The following is a 12,090-nucleotide window of genomic DNA, read 5'->3' as shown; positions in this document are numbered from 1 at the left end:
GCTTGAATTTAATCAGTTTGCCTGGTGAAATGCAAGATTAACACGCCTCCACGACTCTGGGAGTGGAATCCAAGCCTCCTGCGCTCCAGCTGTTGCCCCAACTTAAGGAGGAGATGAAACATACAGAATAGATTGTAAAAAGAACCGACCGAATCTGTCCATCTCTGACCCACGCGAGCGGCACGCAAGAACAAAAACATAGCTGTGCATGGTATGGAGTGATATGTAAGCTTATATATCTGTCATGTTTGATCTATGCCTCCATTTGTAGTCTGACTGCAAGATGCCCTCCGCAGCTTGTTCTTCATACTGCCTGTCATCCACCATTTCCATTCCATGTCCCCTTAATCAGAACGAATGTAATGCTTTGCACCTTTGCCAGAAATCTTCATTAACCTTGTCAGTGTTTCTCTGTAGGGCAAGTTAATGGAGCTTATCTCAGTATGTTGACCGCGTTCGAGCGGTTTTTAAGCTCATTGTTTGTGAAGCCTCTCACCCGGAGTCAAGACGATCCATATGAGCTCAGTGAACTCACCGTTTTTTTGAAGTTTTTTTTTGTTTTGATCTATAGATTTTGGGCTTTTAATGTTAAACATAGCAAAACAGATGAGCTGTAACCCATTTCATGTTTGGGCCTCTGTGTCCATTCGCACATGTGTTCCAGTTTGGGAGAGGAACTGTCCGGAGAATGCATGACGCATTGCCCTTGAGTCATGCTACTTGTAATTTCCTCCTCTTTTAGGTTCAACTTTCTATCCCAGCGGCTAGGCCTGCTGTATGTATTCCGCTCCGCGTCTTTCCCACGTCTTTTGCTAATTCAAATAAGACTAAGCTGCTTCACCGACCCTTCAATATTATGAAATTGACCTTGGCTTTTCCTACCTAATATGATTTGCAAATAACTAGCAAGCGAAATGCTGTTTGTTATTTTGTTTTTGTGTTCTGTGCCTCCATCGTTCACTTTTTCCGTCTGTCCTGCTCGACTTTAAATGCGTTCCGTTCGTTAGCCGTAGCCGCGGTGGCTCTGTGTGTCCGGCTGCGAGAGACTAAGCAGAGATCGGGTTTCACAGCAGTGCTCTTGTTCTGGAATGGAGGAGATTAAACGTCTATCTTTTATTAAATTGTGTGTGTTTGAAAACGATACAAGCAGGCAGGAGGGAGAGGGAAAGGAGGGGTGTTTTAGTTGCTTTGAAGCAGTGCGCTGACTGGATGTTGTTTTTATTTAGTCCTTGTGTCATGGGAGGAAGGGAGAAGAATGTCAGGTGGCCAGCGGGGTTTCACCCGGGCACTTTTGTCTGTGATAGATGAGTTGAGAACATAGTGATAAAGGTTTTTTTTTCTATTATTATTTATTTTTCTTTGTCGTTTGCACTATTACTACAAGGGATGCTACAACTAGTTGCTTTTATTTTCATTTTTGCTTTAAAAGGAATGAGTTTTTAAAGTTATTAGTGTGCTGACAACGTGCTGTGTTTTAGCGTGCTGTGAGACTGTCAGCATGTTTAAACTTTTTCAGAAATGTTAGCTCTTTAAATCGCTGCTTTAGCCATCAAAGCTGAGCTTTTACAACAAATTCACCACCATCAACAATACATTTTACAGTAATACATTTTTTTGTGTGTGTAGTTTGATAGTTTTGTGTGATATTTTTGGATTTGTTGAATATCATTTATACTATTTAAGCATTTTCAAGATGCTGGTTCAACGAAATAAACATATTTTGAGGGCCATTTTTAATGCAAGATTGCTGTATTAAGGGTCCATTCACACTGTATGTGTTTATTTTTAAAAACAGGAGACATGAAAAAATGCAAGGTAAAAAAATGCAGGGTTTTTCAAATTTTTAAAAATGGAATCAGTTGCAACTCTATATTTCCCAATAATATGTCTTAGTAAGAAGATATTTTAATGCTTAGTTTTATGATCACAACTCTGTAGTTTTTATTGTGATGGGCAAGACATGTAGTACAATGCAGTGAGGATTGAGAGATGTGCTAATAAATGTTCCTCGAAAGCCTGATGTATCATATACTCACTGATGTATCATAAACTTGCATACTCTAATTATATAAAAAAAAATCTCAAAAATGATTTATGGATAGTTAAGTAAATCCAAGTTGCTTCAGTCTGCTAAGTCTTGAAATATTATTAATCATATAAAAGTTATTTCCACGTTTATTTTTAAAAACCAGTAAATATTTCACAGCAAAAAGACACCCCTACATGACCTGAAGGGGGACGTTTCTAGATTTAAACTAAAAGGCCTTTGTCTTGCTAAAAAGGTATAAACTGTCAATCTGATGACAGAAGGTTCTTAAGCAAAGTTTTGATCATGTTTAGAGTTAAGAGGTCGTATACATTTGTGAATCAAATATGATAAAGTAGGCTTTATAGGGTTGAAAACTGCTGCATTTTTATAAAGTGAGAAACTGCAAAAGACACAAGGTGTAAGCTCAAACACTTGTGTTCTGTGTGAATGGCTTCTAAGAAGTGCATCTCATTGGTGTCTTGTGACCCTAAACCTGCGTTATTATAAAGAGCTCCTTAGGCCCCGATCAGACAGAACAAATTTTTCAGATTTGAAAACACAAGGCGCACCGTGCTGCCTTTTTTGGTTGACTTTTTTCATTTTTTTTTATGTTGCTAAGCAACCACCGAATCAGCTGTCCTGTGAGTCTAATCAAGGATTATAGCGCGAGCGCTCGAGAATCTTCCAAGCCACAGTAAACTTCCGTCACCACAACGGAAGGCCCGCCTCTCCATTCATTTGATTGGACAATGAAAAAAAGAAACTTTTCTTCTCAGAGTTGATTTTTTTCCACTCAGAGCGCTCCTACAAAAACACAATGCACAGCAGGCGGCTAAAACGCGAGGTGCCTGGGGCACATAAACAGCACGCAAAACACTAACAGCCAATAGAAACCAATTTAAAAAAGGCACCTCTCACTGCAAAAAACACATTCTGTCTAATCTGGGCCTTAGACTAGTTGTTCCAACAACCCACAGACAAGCCAACTGTAAAATTCTTAAATCACAACCTTACGTGACTTGAATGTTGTTGGGAAGATAATGATTAAAAGTAGTTTCTGTGTGCGTAAGAGATTCGGTTTTTGTCTGTGCTTGTTGCATTATAGAGCATGATTGCCAGTAAGGTCTTCAAACTGAGGTGAAAGCTGTAATTTTTAGGTAGTCAGGCCTGGCTAGTGTACTTCCTTTGGCTTGGACTACAGCTTAAGGAGGACAAGTTAAACATTCATTTTCAATAACGAGTGTATTTAATTCATTAGGCCGCTGCTGAGACTTCCTTCAACTGTCACAACAACATCTGGAATGTTGTGAATTTGGCTTTTAAAAGTCATTGTGTTTTAAATTTTGGTCTTGTTGGCAGCAGAACAAACACTCATGTGCTGCTGTTGTTTAATATCTTTCATATGGAACGTTCAGAATGTTGGTTTGGAGATTTAGACACAATCTTTAGGGTCAAAGTGTGTTTGAAATAGTATCCAAGCTTTCAAAACAGAAGAACGCAAGTGTTTAACATGGATATGTGTGTATTTGTGTTGTCTAAATGGTTCATTTTCCCCTAGAGGGCAGAAGTACTGAAGTGACCAGAGCTCAGTGAGTTGAATGTCCTGAAGCAGAGCAGCACTCCAAACCCCAGATTAGACGCCGCATAAACAGAATGGTGAAAGAAATATTACAGTTAGCACTCAGTTGCCAGGCTAGCGAGCTATCTTATTTGGCAAGGAGCTCAGCAGGAAGGGAAGCGCTAGGAACTAAGCACAGAGTGTGTTGAAGATTATTGGGGAATTTGGAGTGGGAATGATGAAGCCAGAAAACCTGGCAGTTTCAGCACTGCTGGATGACCAGATCTAAATCTCTTTTTAATGCTAATACGCATATTTTGGTGCACTCATGATTGTACAATTTGATAAAGAGACATTAGTTGCACTTTGGACTTGGTCAGAGTCAGCCTGTGATTCCAACTAAAACACATAATAAAATTAAAACCCATTTTTATTTTTAAAATAACAATTTTGTTACTTGTAATAAAATAAATGTTAAATGAAATAAAATATAAAAAACTTATTTTATTTCAGCTAGTTGCCTAGGCAACATTTCTCTTTTTAATTTAGTAAAATAACTAATACGAATACTTTTTTTTTTTTTTTCAAAATATTAATAAAAACTATAATGGTATCTCAATGATATTAAAACAGTGGGTTACACTTAAGAAACCAAATGATGATGAATTATAATATTTATTTTTCAGTTAGTTTTATCTAAAATTAAAATTAATTTGTAGTCATTATTTATTTATTTATTTATTTATTCATTTAGTTATTTATGTGTATTTTATTTAAGTAGTTATGTTGGTTTTTGTTTTTATTTCAGTTAACAAGAATATTTTCATGTAGCTTTTTTCCATTCATGATAATAATACTGGTTAAACACTTCTTTTTTTCTCTGATGTTAATGTGATGTCTTTTTCTAACCAAAAGATTGATGTTCTTGGTTATAAAACCTTACCTGGTGATGAAACACTTCACAGCCAGTCACACATAACTGACGTGTTAAAAAATAGTTTTGTTTTGATGCAATGATTGATAGTTGAGTAGGAGGCCCTATGCTTTTGTCCAGGAGGGTTAATATAATTTTTTTTTTTACTTTTTTTTGGGTGGGGTGGGGTAATATGATCAGTAATTTCACCTGAAGATGAAAGATTTACCAGCGCAGATTTTGCAACAGGTCATGCAGAGAGAAAGCTGGTTCTCTGTGAGCTGTGCTTCTAAAATTGCTACACTGACAGATCATTCTAGACACTACTGACACAGGTTTGCTAATGTGACATTAAGTGCTTGTGCTACAAATATTCACATACGTTTTCAAACCTCACGTATACACCTTTATGTCTACAATATGTTTTGTTCCCTAAAGACATTCAGGTGCACATGAACTCTAGCTATAAAAAAGGTGAGAGATTCTTGGTTGCCATTAGTGTCATGACTTTTATCTAACATGACTTTTCTGAGATGGAAACCATCTGAACTTTAGGGGAGAGAGGAGAAATGCATGCCAGCACTCACATTTTCATTCGCTGTATCACACATGTAGTAAAAGGCCACTGGTTACTGTATGAGAAGTAAACTACTACTATTACATACCTGACTTCCTGTGTGAACGTTTTTCTTTAATGCAAGCGTTAGCAAGTCCACAACGGCGCTTTGTTAATTTGTTAATCATTCAGGTTAAGTGGCTTTATTTGTGTATATTAAGCAGGAATTTCCATATGTCACATTCAGCATTTACCTCCATCAGACTGTGTACTTAACCTCAGAGTGTGAGCCAGGAATGACTCTCCGTTAGATGTGGTGGTATTTTCTCATACATATTCGTCTATGAGTGATTTGCTCACTTTTTGTTTGTTTTTTCCACCCCCACGATGAGCCCCAACACTGAGAGAAACAGAGTTAAAAAAAAGTTTCACAGTTTCCACAAAAATATTAAGCAAAAATATTAAGCAGCACAGCTGTTTTCAATTGTGATAGTAATAAGAAATCTTTCGGATCGCTAAATTTGCATATTATGATTTCTGAAGGATGGTGTAATGCTGAAAGTTCAGCTTTCCACTACAAAAATAAATAACTTTTTATAATGTATTAAAAGAGAAAACTATTCTTTTGAATGGTAATAATATTTCACAATATTACTGTTTTTTTTACTGATTTTTAGATCAAATAAATGCAAGATGTTTATAACTTTCAGAATAAATTATGAAATATATTTACAGACAATGTTATTAGAGAATTTAAATAAGCTAATAAGAGTATGAAAAGTGTTTTTATTTTTTAGTCCACTGAGCCAAAAATGGTTGTAGTTGAAGAAACACTTAGGTAAATCCTAACTCAGTTAAATATTTACTTATTTACTCTACCTCCTTTTAATTAAGATCAGACGAGTAAATAAAAGTGGGAGTTGACGAGTGTGAAAGAGAACTCCCAAGAGGACAGCATATTTAGCTCAATCCATCCTCCCTGTCCAGCAGACCTGCCTGTGGTGAGTGAATCATCCCAGCGAGGTGAGCTGGACCCTCCACAAAAAGGCGCTGTATTGCATACACGCCGCCCCTCGCACAATGAGAGCCCTTCTCCTGTCGGCCCTCCATAAAAAGCCTCATCTTCACAAACCAGGCTCAGTGAGTCCATCCAAACCAGCATTACTCTGTGTTTGTTTGCGTAGCCGTGAACCCTGGTCCCCCTAGTTTTACCGCCAAACCAACATCACTGGGGACAAGAGAAGACCTGGAACTGATCAGCTCTTTAACCAGCTCTCCATCTCTCCCAAGTCAGACGGCATCCGCTTTCCATTTCAAGGAAGTTTGCTTTGGTGAACTGCATAATGAATCTTGTTTTCTGTGAAAGTTCAGTCACTGTACTGGTAATTTTCATTTTCCTATAGAGGAAATCAAAATGTGATTTAAGCAAACATATGTTGGTTATTACTGTACTAAGTGCCACTCTGTATGTGAAGCAGGCGGTTATGTAATCGTTAGAAATGTGGTTTATATTTTAATACATTTAGGTGCCATTTTAAGTTTATGCATTGTGTCCCAGCTATAAAAAAATATTACTTTTTAACCCGATTTATGTCACATCTCAACCGCAGATTTTTTTCTGGCAAAGCATAAATGGGCTGCTCTAGCAAGGGGACCACCCTATGTTCTCAGAGGTCTGGGAACGAAGCCTGCGGACCCGAATACAGAATTTATTTATGATGAGGGAGGGATAAAAGGATTAACGGACTACTGGACTCGACTAGTCTAGATGAAGAGATTACATCTCATTATATCCCACCCCTGCACCTGACATGTGGAATTTCGGAGAAAAAGACTGATTATTTGGTTTGTCTCAACAGCTTTATGTAATAGCGCTCAGTGTAGTTGCATCGCAGCATGGGTGCACATTTTTGCTGTTATCTTAGGAGTGATTTGTTTTTCATAAGTCATCAGGCTTAATAAGCTGAGTTTCCTTAAGGCCTGGGAAGTGTGTTACACCTCATCCATTAGGACTGTACATGCCCACCCAGTCAGTAATAAAGCATTCACCAGTTATTCTAAGATAACAGATGGCTGCTGTATTTCAAACCAAACTGAAATAACTGATATTAATGTAGCCAGTGATGAATGAATCTGGCAGTGGTAAAGACCGAACTTAATTCATTCTTTCTTTCTTTCTTTCTTTTTTCTTTCTTTCTTTCTTTCTTTCTTTCTTTCTTTCTTTCTTTCTTTCTTTCTTTCTTTCTTTCTTTCTTTCTTTCATGTTAGCATACAGTACCTTTAAACTACTATTCAAAAGTTTTGAATAGTAGTCAATGACTAGTTGAAGTTTTGAGATAAGCTCTGATACTGTGCCCAGTATTTCTGAAGTGTTTTTTTTTTTATGACTGTGTCATGTCACTGGAGGAAGCCCTGTGCTCTTCCAGAGTCTGTTGGCGAGGGGTTTGCTCCTCTTAACTGTGATGTTCTATGCAGGGACGCATGATTCAGATGTCCTCAGAGATTCTCAACTTTCTCCTTTCTCATAGCTTTATATATGATCCCAGTTTCTCCTGGCTGATCTCTTCACAGAACAGCTCATTTTACTAGACTTCACTCTTAAATATAACCCTCTCAACATGTCTATGGAGGTTTTCCCTATTGGGAAGGGTTTCATAAGTTCATGTTTGTCTTTTTTGTTTTATAGGATTTGAGTTTAATCCACTTCAGAAGCATCATGACCCTTCATATTTTTGAGCCAAGTGGATTTTAAATGTGACTTCAATATTTTTGTTTTATTTTATTTCAGTAAAAGATTCAGATAGATTCAGATAAAGTAGTTAAAGGACTGCCACTGATGCCCCATCAAAAATAGGTGCATGATGCCCCGGTCATACATGATGTATGCATGTCGCAGCTAACTTCTACATCAATGTTTTAGGTATTTAAAAGTCACTGGGCACCATTGCTAGAGCCATTACAAAGTGGGCCCTTGACTCTTAATTTAAACCTGGCAATTGGTCTGGTTCTAAACTGTTACAGCACATGCAGTTGTGGTTGTTCATCTGTCTGGTAAGATTATGTGTTTTAGCACACACTTCTCTCTTACTTTTACGGCTCCCACTAGCTTTAGCTTTGTGTGGTCTTGCTTCCCTTCATAGCTTGTTGCTGTAGCACCTACATCAGCCTGTGGAGAAAGCTGGAAACCTCTGGGGGATGCCTTCCAGTACTCATAAAGGCTATATCACACCGCAAGAAATTACTGAGCATGTCACCACAAGGAGTTGCCCAATTCATGCCTATTAATGTAGCGCCCAACAGCCAACTGTAGCTCAAATCTTTGCTCTCTTGACTGGTTTTCCATTTCTAATTATGCTATCATTTACTCACTGTCATGTCTTCCCAAATCTGTATGACTTTTTTTTCTGTCAAATGCAAAAGTTTAAATTTTGAAGAAATGTACTGCTCACTTGTTTCCATAAAATTACAATGAATGAGGACTGAAGTTTAAAATGGTACAAAAGCACCATGAAAGTATAATAAAACTAGATATACAACAATGTGGCCACTATATTTTGTCTTCTAAAGCCAAATGATAGCTATGTCTTTGGAGCAGACTGGAAATTTGAAAAACTTGGATTAACTGATTCATAAAATTAAAAAAAGTCCATCACTCTCATAAATACACCAAGGAGAGCAAGGTCGGTAGATTTTCTTTGAACAATGACTTACATTCTGGTGTTTTTCTCACTCAAACCTATTGTATGGCTTCAGAAGACATGGAATATAGCTTGCATGTTTTATAGACCACCTGCTTTTGTATCATTTTTGAAAGCTTGAAAGCCTCAGTCCCTGTTTGTTCAAAATACATGGAAATGTTTGACTAGTACAATTCTTTAAAATTCCTTTTGTGCTTCATGTTAAAAAAAACAAAGAAAGAAATTTGGGTTTGGAACAACATGAGTGAGTCAACAATGACAGAACTTTCCTTTAAAGAAAATATAAATCGGCCCTAAGACAGAAACCTGAGGCACACCACACTTTCAGCCTGTCCTCCTTTTGATCCAGCTGTAGAGAAAATTCAAAATCTCTTCCCCTCTCCATTTAATGCTCATTCATCTCTTAGTGGATTCTACATTGGCTGGTGACCCTGACTGTCTGTGTGGGTCTCCCTGCGAGCTTTTGGACATACGTAAAGCTCAGAAACAGCAGCCTACTCTTAATCTGGGACTTCAGCCAACCTGCTGTGATTTATGAGTGTATCTGGGGCTGTTGTTTTGTCTATCATTGTCCTCCTGGTAACCCATTCAGCGTTTTTAAGCGAGGAGAAGGGGACAGATGGAAAGAGGGAGTATAAAAAGAGAGCAACAGGGAGAGTGCAGGACCGTTAGCACTCGCCACCTTCACTTGCTCCTGGTTTTATAAGCATACCTCTGGCTAGCCTCCTATGGCTTTATGAAATACTTAAATAACTGTAATTGAATTTCCACGGTTTTAGGTTTGGCAGCCAGGGGTTTGCCTCGCACCGCAAAGAGGAGAGAGAGCCACTAAATATATATGTGCCAGAAAAGGTAGTCCCCAATCTCCAGTGGCCCACTAACTATGTGGGTGTGTCTCAAGGGTGTATTGTATGTTTGTTTGTTTACTTCTCTATGGAAAGTAAAAATGCCAACAAACAGATGAAGTGCTTTCCTTGAGTCCTGAGTTTGACCGTGAGCCAGAAATTTGCTGAAAGCCATTTAATTTTATGATTGTTTTGGTGGAAAATTAGACGTCCAAGGCTGCAAATATATGAGAAGAATACATATCATACTTTGAGGTTCATCGCTAGACTCCAGGTTTTTCAAGAACATGTTCTTTTGAAACCATCGAGTCTACGCCTGCCAAGCCTTTAGCTCTGCTGACAAGAGCTCTTTACCAAATAAAAATGAAAAATGTTCTCACAGACCCAAGAAATAGTTGGCGGACAATCATCATCAATGACTTAATAGCCAGGCTACTGTTTCCAGCTGTTTTTAAATTTCTAGTAGTTTGCTTTGGTGTGAAGTCTCTATTGGCTCTACATTCTCTTTTCCAATGAAGTGTTCATTTTTCTTATGATCGATAACCTCTGTGGCCCGTTGTAAGTTACTTTTCAAATACAGTTTTTATATTGACTGACAAATGATGTGCGGGGATAAAGAAAACAAGGCAAAAGTGGAGAAGTCGTCATGTAGTCTGCGAGGGGTTTATTAAGTTCCTGTTATTCTCCAACTGTGTTTTGAGTTGTCATCTTATCAAGATAAGTGTGGTGACGTAAAGCTGGCTGCCATTTTTCAGAGCTTTCAGTTGTCCCACTGCAGGAACAAAGAAACCACGTGAAAGTTGGGGATCTGTTCCACAGCTGAACCGAAGAATTTTACATTGAAAATCTATTTCTTGACTCTTTCAAGTACTGTTTACCTATTCACATAACAAAATCCAGTTTATTCACACACAGTGGTCCAACCAAGCCAAAAACATACTACTGAGTTTACAAATAGCCAGATTGTGACCTAGCACTGAGAATTTTGTGAGCTTGTCCTATGTATTGCAAATGTGTGGTTACATTGTATACAAGTTCACCCAAAACTTAAAAGAAATTCTGTTCCTGCTCATTCTGTCATTTACTCACCCTCATGTTGTTCAAAACCTTTATGACTTTCTTCTTCTGTGGCACAGAACAGAAGGTAATTTGAAGGATTTCTCAAGTTGTGTGTTTTTTTTTTGTCCATCCTGTCATTGAGGTTCAGTGTTGGTTTTGTATCAACATAAAGGTTGAATCATTCTTCAAAAGAATATAATTTTTGGTGGTTATCCCTTTTACTTGTGTTCTTATTACCTTGCCAATAACAAACCTCTTGGTGGCGATAGAGTTACCTTCAAATGTCTGTGCCACTGAAACAGATTTGTTATTATTTAGGTAGCTTACAGTACTTCAGACTTCAAATTTACTAAGCACAGTTCTCTTGAAACTATCGTTTCAAAACACACACACACACAAAAACTAAAAAAAAAAAAATTTGTCAGTTAACTCAATGTTATTTGGATTTTTTTTTTTACAAAACAAGGTTTAATACCTAAATGTATCTTGATTGAAGAATGTTTCGATATTTGTACTGTAAAACAATCAAAAATACTGTTTAAGAAAATCATTGTTTGGCTGGTTTCAATCTGAAAGGGAAAACTGACCATAGATATCAGAAGACGTGTTTTATTTTTCATGATGAATTGCATTCTACATAAAGTTGAGCTTGCAAAGTGTTAGCATTCATGTAGAGCATGTTTCAACATAATTTTCAGTGAATCATGGCTGGAATTCTTCTTGAAGTGAAGTAAATTTTAAAGTTGTCTAGATTGTCATCATGGTGGTCACAGAGCACAACCTTACAAAGGAAACGTCAATTGGTTTAGAGATTAGAAACCGCTATGTCCGGCTCTCCTTTGTCCCAGCTGCAGATTCCAGGCAAGTTTTATGCGTTCAAGACTTGTTGTTCTTCTTAATTCACACCAAAGCTTTGTGGGCTGTTTTAACGTGTCACGTTTAACTTGCTCTACACATCTGCTGGGTAATTCTCCCTTGATGAAGTTAAACCATCTCCCAGAAAAACAGACAGGAGAAAAAGCTTGGTTCCATCTGGTGGAGATTTGAAAACAATGAGGATGAGGGGAAAAAAAGAGTGAAAGCCTGACTCTCTGGTAGTTTTCAGGCCTGTGCCGGTCATTTCTGAAGCATCTGGGTTTTATTACTACAGATCTGCAGTTTTTCAGTCTCATTCGGGCACAATGGATAGGCAGCTATACTTTGAAGAAGATCTTTGGAAGAAATAGAAAAGAGCTCAGTTATAATCTAGCTTTCTTTTTCCATCATAATTTATCTTTCATTTTGCTTTTTAACTTTTGCACCCCTATCTCTCTTTTGCATTCCCTCTCTGTCTCTCTCTCATCCTTCCGTTCACATTTACCCCGATTGTCACATGTTTCCGGACTCTCTCGGGGCCCATAAAGTATCACTCCATTAAGGAGGATCATCTCCA

The 12,090-nt window shown here is 37.7% G+C and overlaps 1 protein-coding gene across 1 annotated transcript in view; it reads left to right on the top strand.

Annotated features, from left to right (window-relative positions):
- Positions 1-12,090, top strand: part of LOC109068521 (UV radiation resistance-associated gene protein-like) — an 88,045-nt gene that overhangs the window by 52,526 nt on the left and 23,429 nt on the right.

Source organism: Cyprinus carpio, chromosome A10 (genome assembly GCF_018340385.1).
Source record: "Cyprinus carpio isolate SPL01 chromosome A10, ASM1834038v1, whole genome shotgun sequence".
NCBI classification, from domain to species: domain Eukaryota; kingdom Metazoa; phylum Chordata; class Actinopteri; order Cypriniformes; family Cyprinidae; genus Cyprinus; species Cyprinus carpio.
Note: the sequence above shows the minus strand (reverse complement) of the source record. Positions and strands in the feature narration are given on the sequence as shown.